Source organism: Aedes albopictus, unplaced genomic scaffold (genome assembly GCF_035046485.1).
Source record: "Aedes albopictus strain Foshan unplaced genomic scaffold, AalbF5 HiC_scaffold_69, whole genome shotgun sequence".
Lineage (NCBI taxonomy): Eukaryota > Metazoa > Arthropoda > Insecta > Diptera > Culicidae > Aedes > Aedes albopictus.
The window spans coordinates 70,152-78,411 of record NW_026917520.1 but is presented as its reverse complement, the minus strand read 5'-3'; the positions used below and the strand labels follow the sequence as shown (position 1 = coordinate 78,411).

The window sequence follows — 8,260 nt, the reverse complement described above, 5'->3', positions numbered from 1 at the left end:
CCGGTTGTCCGTGAAGGGCTTTAGTAGTCATGCCTCCACCGGACCAACCAGCCGGTTGTCCGTGAAGGACTTTATTAGTCGTGCCTTCACCGGACCAACCAGCCGGTTGTCCGTGAAGGACTTTAGTAGTCGTGCCTTCACCGGACCAACCAGCCGGTTGTCCGTGAAGGGCTTTAGTAGTCGTGCCTCCACCGGACCAACCAGCCGGTTGTCCGTGAAGGACTTTAGTAGTCGTGCCTTCACCGGACCAACCAGCCGGTTGTCCGTGAAGGACTTTATTCGTCATGCCTTCACCGGACCAACCAGCCGGTTGTCCGTGAAGGGCTTTAGTAGTCGTGCCTCCACCGGACCAACCAGCCGGTTGTCCGTGAAGGACTTTAGTAGTCGTGCCTTCACCGGACCAACCAGCCGGTTGTCTGTAAAGGACTTTAATAGCCGTGCCTTCACCGGACCAACCAGCCGGTTGTCCGTGAAGGACTTTATTTTGTTTCTCGTGCATCTTGAGGTGGTCTGCCACTTTAGATTTGATCGCTTCGTTTGATTTTCATTTTTCTTCGTCATCTCCATGGTACTGAAATCCGGCCGATTCATTGGTTCTGGGGCCGGGCGAAGGGCTTTCGTTTAAAGAATCTTCGAATTATTCTTCATCTTCATTGAAATCCAGTAAGATCCGATCCTCGTCTGCCATTTGTGGTGGGTTCCGTGCTTGATTCTTGACAGTTGGAGTGGTCATCAATTGAACTCCTGTCATCAGCCTACTTGATAAGTGCCAAACTACCACACATATGATGCGCAATTGAAACTGGAATGTATTTTCGGGTGATTTTGCGCTTCGTAAGCATAGCTCAGGCTTAGGAAAACACCAGATTCCATATGATGCACAATGTAACCTGAATGCATTTTCAAGTGATTTTGCGCTTCCTGAGCTTAGCTGAGGCTAAGAATTACTCTAGATTCCATATGATGCGAAATATAACGTGAATGCATTTTCGGGTGATTTTGCGCTTCCTAAGCTTAGCTCAGGCTTAGGAAAACACTAAATTCGATATGATGTGCAATGTAAACTGAATGTATTTTCAGGTGATTTTGCGCTTCCTAAGCTTATGATGTGGTACAATGTAACCTGAATGTATTTGCGGGTGATTTTGCGCTTCCTTAGCATAGCTCAGGCTTGGGATTGCTCTAGATTCTAAATGATTTGCAAGGTAACCTGAATGCATTTTCAGGTGATTTTGCGCTTTCTAAGCATAGCTCAGGCTTAGCAAAACACCAAATTCCATATAATGTGCAATGTAACCTGAATGTGTTTGCGGGTGATTTTGCGCTTCCTAAGCATAGCTCAGGCTTGGGATTGCTCTAGATTCTATATGATGTGCAATGTAACCTGAACGCATTTTCAGGTGATTTTTGCGTTTCCTAAGCTTAGCTCAGACTTTGGAAAACACCAAATTCGATATGATGTGGAATGTAGGTGATTTTGCGCTTCCTAAGCTTAGCTCAGGCTTAGGATTGATTAAGATTCCATATGATGCGCAATATAACCTGAATGTATTTTCGGGTGAATTTGCGCTTCCTAAGCATAGCTCAGCCTAAGTAAAACACCAGTTTCCATATGATGCACAATGCATTTTCGGGTGATTTTGCGTTTCCTAAGCAAAGCTCAGGCTTAGGAAAACACCAGATTACATATGATGCGCAATGTAACCTGAATGCAATATGATGCGCAATGTAACCTGAATGTATTTGCGGGTGATTTTGCGCTTCCTAAGCATAGCTCAGGCTTAGGATTGCTCTAGATTCTATATGATGTGCAATGTATTTTCGGGTGATTTTTATGGAATCTGGTGTTCAGGTTACATTGCACATTATATCGAATCTGGTGTTTTCCTTAGCCTGAGCTAAGCTTAGGAAGCGCAAAATCACCATAAATTGCATTCAGGTTACATTGCACATCATATAGAATCTAGAGCAATCCCAAGCCTGAGCTATGCTTAGGAAGCGCAAAATCACCCGAAAATACATTCAGGCACATCATATCAAATTTAGTGTTTTCTTAAGCCTGAGCTAAGCTTAGGAAGCGCAAAATCACCCGAAAATACATTCGCATCATATGGAATCTGGTGTTTTCCTTAGCCTGAGCTAAGCTTAGAAAGCGCAAAATCATCTGAAAATACATTCAGGTTACATTGTGCATCATATGGAATCTGGTGTTTTCCTTAGCCTGAGCTAAGCTAAGGAAGCGGAGCAATTCCAAGCCTGAGCTATGCTTAGGAAGCGCAAAATCACCCGAAAATACATTCAGGCACATCATATCAAATTTAGTGTTTTCTTAAGCCTGAGCTAAGCTTAGGAAGCGCAAAATCACCCGAAAATACATTCGCATCATATGGAATCTGGTGTTTTCCTTAGCCTGAGCTAAGCTTAGAAAGCGCAAAATCATCTGAAAATACATTCAGGTTACATTGTGCATCATATGGAATCTGGTGTTTTCCTTAGCCTGAGCTAAGCTAAGGAAGCGGAGCAATCCCAAGCCTGAGCTATGCTTAGGAAGCGCAAAATCACCCGAAAATACATTCAGGCACATCATATCAAATTTAGTGTTTTCTTAAGCCTGAGCTAAGCTTAGGAAGCGCAAAATCACCCGAAAATACATTCGCATCATATGGAATCTGGTGTTTTCCTTAGCCTGAGCTAAGCTTAGAAAGCGCAAAATCACCTGAAAATATATTCAGGTTACATTGCACATCATATCGAATTTGGTGTTACATCATAGGAATCTAGAGCAATTCTTAGCCTCAGCTAAGCTCAGGAAGTGCAAAATCACCCGAAAATGCATTCAGGTTACATTGTGCATCATATGGAATCTGGTGTTTTCCTAAGCCTGAGCTATGCTTAGGAAGCACAAAATCACCCGAAAATACATTCCAGTTACAATTGCGCATCATATGGAATCTTGATTCAATATGATGCGCAATGTATTCTGAATGCATTTTCGGATGACTTTGCGCTTCCTAAGTTTAGCTCCGGCTAAGAATTGCTCTAGATTCCATATGATGCGCAATATAACATGAATGCATTTTCGGGTGATTTTGCGCTTCCTAAGCTTAGCTCAGGCTTAGGAAAACACCAGATTCCATATGATGCGCGATATAACCTGAATGCATTTTCGGGTGATTTTGCGCTTCCTAAGCTTAGCTCAGGCTTAGGAAAACACTAAATTCGATATGATGTGCAAAGTATTCTGAATGCATTTTCAGATGACTTTGCGCTTCCTAAGTTTAGCTCCGACTAAGAATTGCTCTAGATTCCATATGATGCGCAATATAACATGAATTCATTTTCAGGTGATTTTGCGCTTCCTAAGCTTATGATCTGCAATGTAACCTGAATGTATTTGCGGGTGATTTTGCGCTTCCTAAGCATAGCTCAGGCTTGGGATTGCTCTAAATTCTATATGATGTGCAATGTAACCTGAATGCATTTTCAGGTGATTTTGCGCTTCCTAAGCATAGCTCAGGCTTAGGAAAACACCAGATTCCATATGATGCGCAATGTAACCAGAATGCAATATGATGGTTATATTGCGCATCATATAAAATCTAGAGCAATCCTAAGCCTGAGCTTAGCTTAGGAAGCGCAAAATCACCTGAAAATACATTCAGGTTACATTGCACATTATATCGAATTTGGTGTTTTCCTAAACCTGAGCTAAGCTTAGGAAGCGCAAAATCACCTGAAAATGCATTCAGGTTACATTGCACATCATATAGAATCTAGAGCAATCCCAAGCCTGAGCTATGCTTAGGAAGCGCAAAATCACCCGAAAATACATTCAGGCTACATTGCACATCATATCAAATTTAGTGTTTTCCTAAGCCTGAGCTAAGCTTAGGAAGCGCAAAATCACCCGAAAATACATTCGCATCATATGGAATCTAGAGCAATTCTTAGCCTCAGCTAAGCTCAGGAAGCGCAAATTCACCCGAAAATGCATTCAGGTTACATTGTGCATCACATGGAAACTGGTGTTTTACTTTGCCTGAGCTATGCTTAGGAAGCGCAAATTCACCCGAAAATACATTCAGGTTATATTGCGCATCATATGGAATCTAGAGCAATCCTAAGCCTGAGCTTAGCTCAGGAAGCGCAAAATCACCTGAAAATACATTCAGGTTACATTGCACATCATATCGAATTTGGTGTTTTCCTAAGCCTGAGCTAAGCTTAGGAAGCGCAAAATCACCTTAAATTGCATTCAGGTTACACTGCACATCATATAGTATCTAGAGCAATCCCAAGCCTGAGCTTTGCTTAGGAAGCGCAAAATCACCCGAAAATACATTCAGGTTACATTGCACATCATATCGAATTTAGTGTTTTCCTAAGCCGGAGCTAAGCTTAGGAAACGCAAAATCACCCGCAAATACATTCAGGTTATATTGCGCATCATATGGAATCTGGTGTTTTCCTTAACCTGAGCTATGCTTAGGAAGCGCAAAATCACCCGAAAATACATTCAGGTTATATTGCGCATCATATGGAATCTAGAGTGAATTTGCGCTTCCTAAGCATAGCTCAGCCTAAGTAAAACACCAGTTTCCATATGATGCACAATGTAACCTGAATGCATTTTCGGGTGATTTTGCGCTTCCTCAGCTTAGCTCAGGCTTAGGAAAACACCAGATTCCATATGATGCGCAATATAATCTAAATGCAGTTTCGCGTGATTTTGCGCTTCCTAAGCTTAGCTCAGGCTTAGGAAAACACTATTATTATTATTATTATTATCTTAACTAAAAATTTGGAAGAGGGAAAAACCCCTTTGAGTGATTTCCATATTTGGAAGCGCAAAATCACCCGAAAATACATTTGGGTTATATTGCGCATCATATGGAATCTAGAGCAATCCTAAGCCTGTGCATAGCTTAGGAAGCGCAAAATCACCTGAAAATACATTCACGTTACATTGCGCATCATATTGCATTCAGGTTACATTGCGCATCATATGGAATCTGGTGTTTTCCTAAGCCTGAGCTATGCTTAGGAAGCGCAAAATCACCCGAAAATACATTCAGGTTATATTGCGCATCATAAGGAATCAAGAGCAATCCTAAGCCTGAGCTAAGCTTAGGAAGCGCAAAATCACCCGAAAATGCATTCAGGTTACATTGTGCATCATATGGAACCTTGTGTTTTCAATCACTTGAAAATACATTCAGGTTACATTGCACATTATATCGAATCTGGTGTTTTCCTAAGCCTGAGCTAAGCTTAGGAAGCGCAAAATCACCTTAAATTGCATTCAGCTTACATTGCACATCATATAGAATCTAGAGCAATCCCAAGCCTGAGCTATGCTTAGGAAGCGCAAGATCACCCGAAAATACATTCGCATCATATGGAATCTAGAGCAATTCTTAGCCTCAGCAAAGCTCAGGAAGCGCAAATTCACCCGAAAATGCATTCAGGTTACATTGTGCATCACATGGAAACAGGTGTTTTACTTTGCCTGAGCTATGCTTAGGAAGCGCAAATTCACCCGAAAATACATTCAGGTTATATTGCGCATCACATGGAATCTAGAGCAATCCTAAGCCTGAACTATGCTTAGGAAGCGCAAAATCACCTGAAAATACATTCAGGTTACATTGCACATCATATCGAATTTGGTGTTTTCCTAAGCTAAGCTTAGGAAGCGCAAAATCACCTTAAATTGCATTCAGGTTACATTGCACATCATATAGAATCTAGAGCAGTCCCAAGCCTGAGCTTTGCTTAGAAAGCGCAAAATCACCCGAAAATACATTCAGGTTACATTGCACATCATATCGAATTTAGTGTTTTCCTAAGCCGGAGCTAAGCTTAGGAAACGCAAAATCACCTGAAAATACATCCAGGTTATATTGTGTATCATATGGAATCTGGTGTTTTCCTTAACCTTAGCTATGCTAAGGAAGCGCAAAATCACCCGAAAATACATTCAGGTTATATTGCGCATCATATGTGTGGTGGGTGGCAACCGTATTTATTGACAGCTCTTTTCACTCTGCCGTCCGGCATCTCCCAGCCTACTACTAGTTATTTAATCTACCACATCTCCTTTTGTTGCAAATCAAAAAAGGCTTTGTTTTCAAGTATGTAGTTCTCCATACATGAATTTCTTCGCAAACATTGAACGGAAACTCCTGCAACTCCATCGACAGGATTCCGTTAGTTACTCGATCTTATCTCATCATCACACAAATGAAACTTCTTCTAAAACTTTAGACATCTGTGGTAGTCGAGTTGATCTGGGATGATCACAGCAAGCGGAGAGTAGAAGAGACGGACAGGAGTGTGTGGATGACAGTCATCGATAGACAGCAAATACGTTCACCAGTGATGCTGCCTTAGTATAAATTAGAATGGACTAATCAGTTCCTAACTAAATTATATCAATAAATACCACATAATGGCGACGAAAATCAGACTCACGTGTGCACGGGCCGCTGGAGTAAGTATTTTGCTTAAAAAAAAACATCTCGCCTCGAAAGAGGGGGATGCCTGACGGTGGATGCAAATCTACTGGTTCAGGCAAGAATATCTCGCCTCGAAAGAGGGAGATGCCTTTGCGGTGGATGAAAATCTAACCGGTGCGGGCAAGAATACTTCGCCTTGAAAAAGGGAGGTGCCTTTGCGGTGGATGAAAATCCGCCGGTGCGGGCGAAAATACTTCGCCTTGAAAAAGGGAAGTGCCTTTGCGGTGGATGAAAATCTAACCGGTGCGGGCAACAATACTTCGCCTTGAAAAAGGGAGGTGCCTTTGCGGTGGATGAAAATCCGCCGGTGCGGGCGAAAATACTTTGCCTTGAAAAAGGGAAGTGCCTTTGCGGTGGATGCAAATCTAACCGGTGCGGGCAAGAATATCTAGTCATGATAAAAGGAGGTGACTTGGGGCGGATGAAATTCCGGCCAGCATACATGGTAGCGGATAATACCGACTACACCATAGCGTAACAATACAAGCGATTTACTTAATAAAAATGATTGGTGTAGGTACAAGCTGGGCAATGCAGACATCAAGAGTTAGGCCGCATCTGTGGCCGATAAAGTAGTGATATTGACTGCTCCGGGATTGCGGCGAATGACTCTGGAGAAATTCAATGTAAAACATTTGTCCAATATGGTTCATATAAAGAGGATTCGTGCCTTAGATCGTAATAATGAAATCGGTGATGTTTTGAGGGATCGGTTGTACCGGATCTTGTCCAAGGCCGATCTGGTCAGCAACCTGCGAAGGATCGAATACGGAAAAAGCCGGAGACGTCAGCATGATCGTTCTGTTCTGGTCTGGCTTTCTACTCGTCCATGCTGGACGTCCAACAGCAACGACTATAAACAGTACGTGTGGCAATCATCCGCTGGAGGTAGCTTCACCGTCCGTCAGAACACCGGAGAACCCCTCGGCCGTGCTACATACCAAGATCGTTCTCCACATCAATGAATATCAGCTGGAATACATGGAGGAGAGCAAGATCAAGACGTGGATGAACACTCGCAGTTCATTGGATACCTAATCAAAATTCCGGTAGAAAAGGAACGCAAGAAGGAGGTAAGTGACGATGAAGCGGAAGAAATGGACGAGAAAAAGCAGGAAGAAGGCAAGAAGAAGAAGAAGGCCGTCAACGTTTAGTGTACCAAACTCTTGTCGTCGCCTTCAAGGTAAAGTGTACCTAACTCTTGTCATCGCCTGACACGTCCATCGTGGCAGCAATATTACATCATTCATTCTACTGGAGACACAGAGTCCTTTGTTTTTGGGAAAAAAGGAGATGTGGTAGTCGAGTTGATCTGGGATGATCACAGCAACCGGAGAGTAGAAGAGACGGACAGGAGTGTGTGGATGACAGTCATCGATAGACAGCAAATACGTTCACCAGTGATGCTGCCTTAGTATAAATTAGAATGGACTAATCAGTTCCTAACTAAATTATATCAATAAATACCACAACATCTAAGCGTTATTGTCTTGGTTTTTCTCTTTTCCAATAGACTTGAACAACTTGCTTTGCTGACTCTGATGTAGGTGGCAAAGGGATCTGCAATGCACCATGTTATACGGTTGGGCATACCTTATCCGGCCTACGCCTCAACGCCTCTCTGCTTTTCATTAAAAATCGTCCAAGAATGGTTTTCAGTAGTTTGTATTAAGGCTCCTCCAAACTTAAACTGCACTGTTCTGCAATCTCTGAATCAATCTTCCAAATCCACATCTTTGAAA

At 42.5% G+C, this 8,260-nt stretch overlaps 1 pseudogene; it reads left to right on the top strand.

The window, feature by feature from the left end:
• The first annotated feature begins 5,456 nt into the window (after positions 1 to 5,456).
• On the top strand, positions 5,457 to 7,792 carry LOC134284750 (heat shock protein 83-like; annotated as a pseudogene).
• Positions 7,793 to 8,260: the final 468 nt, after the last annotated feature.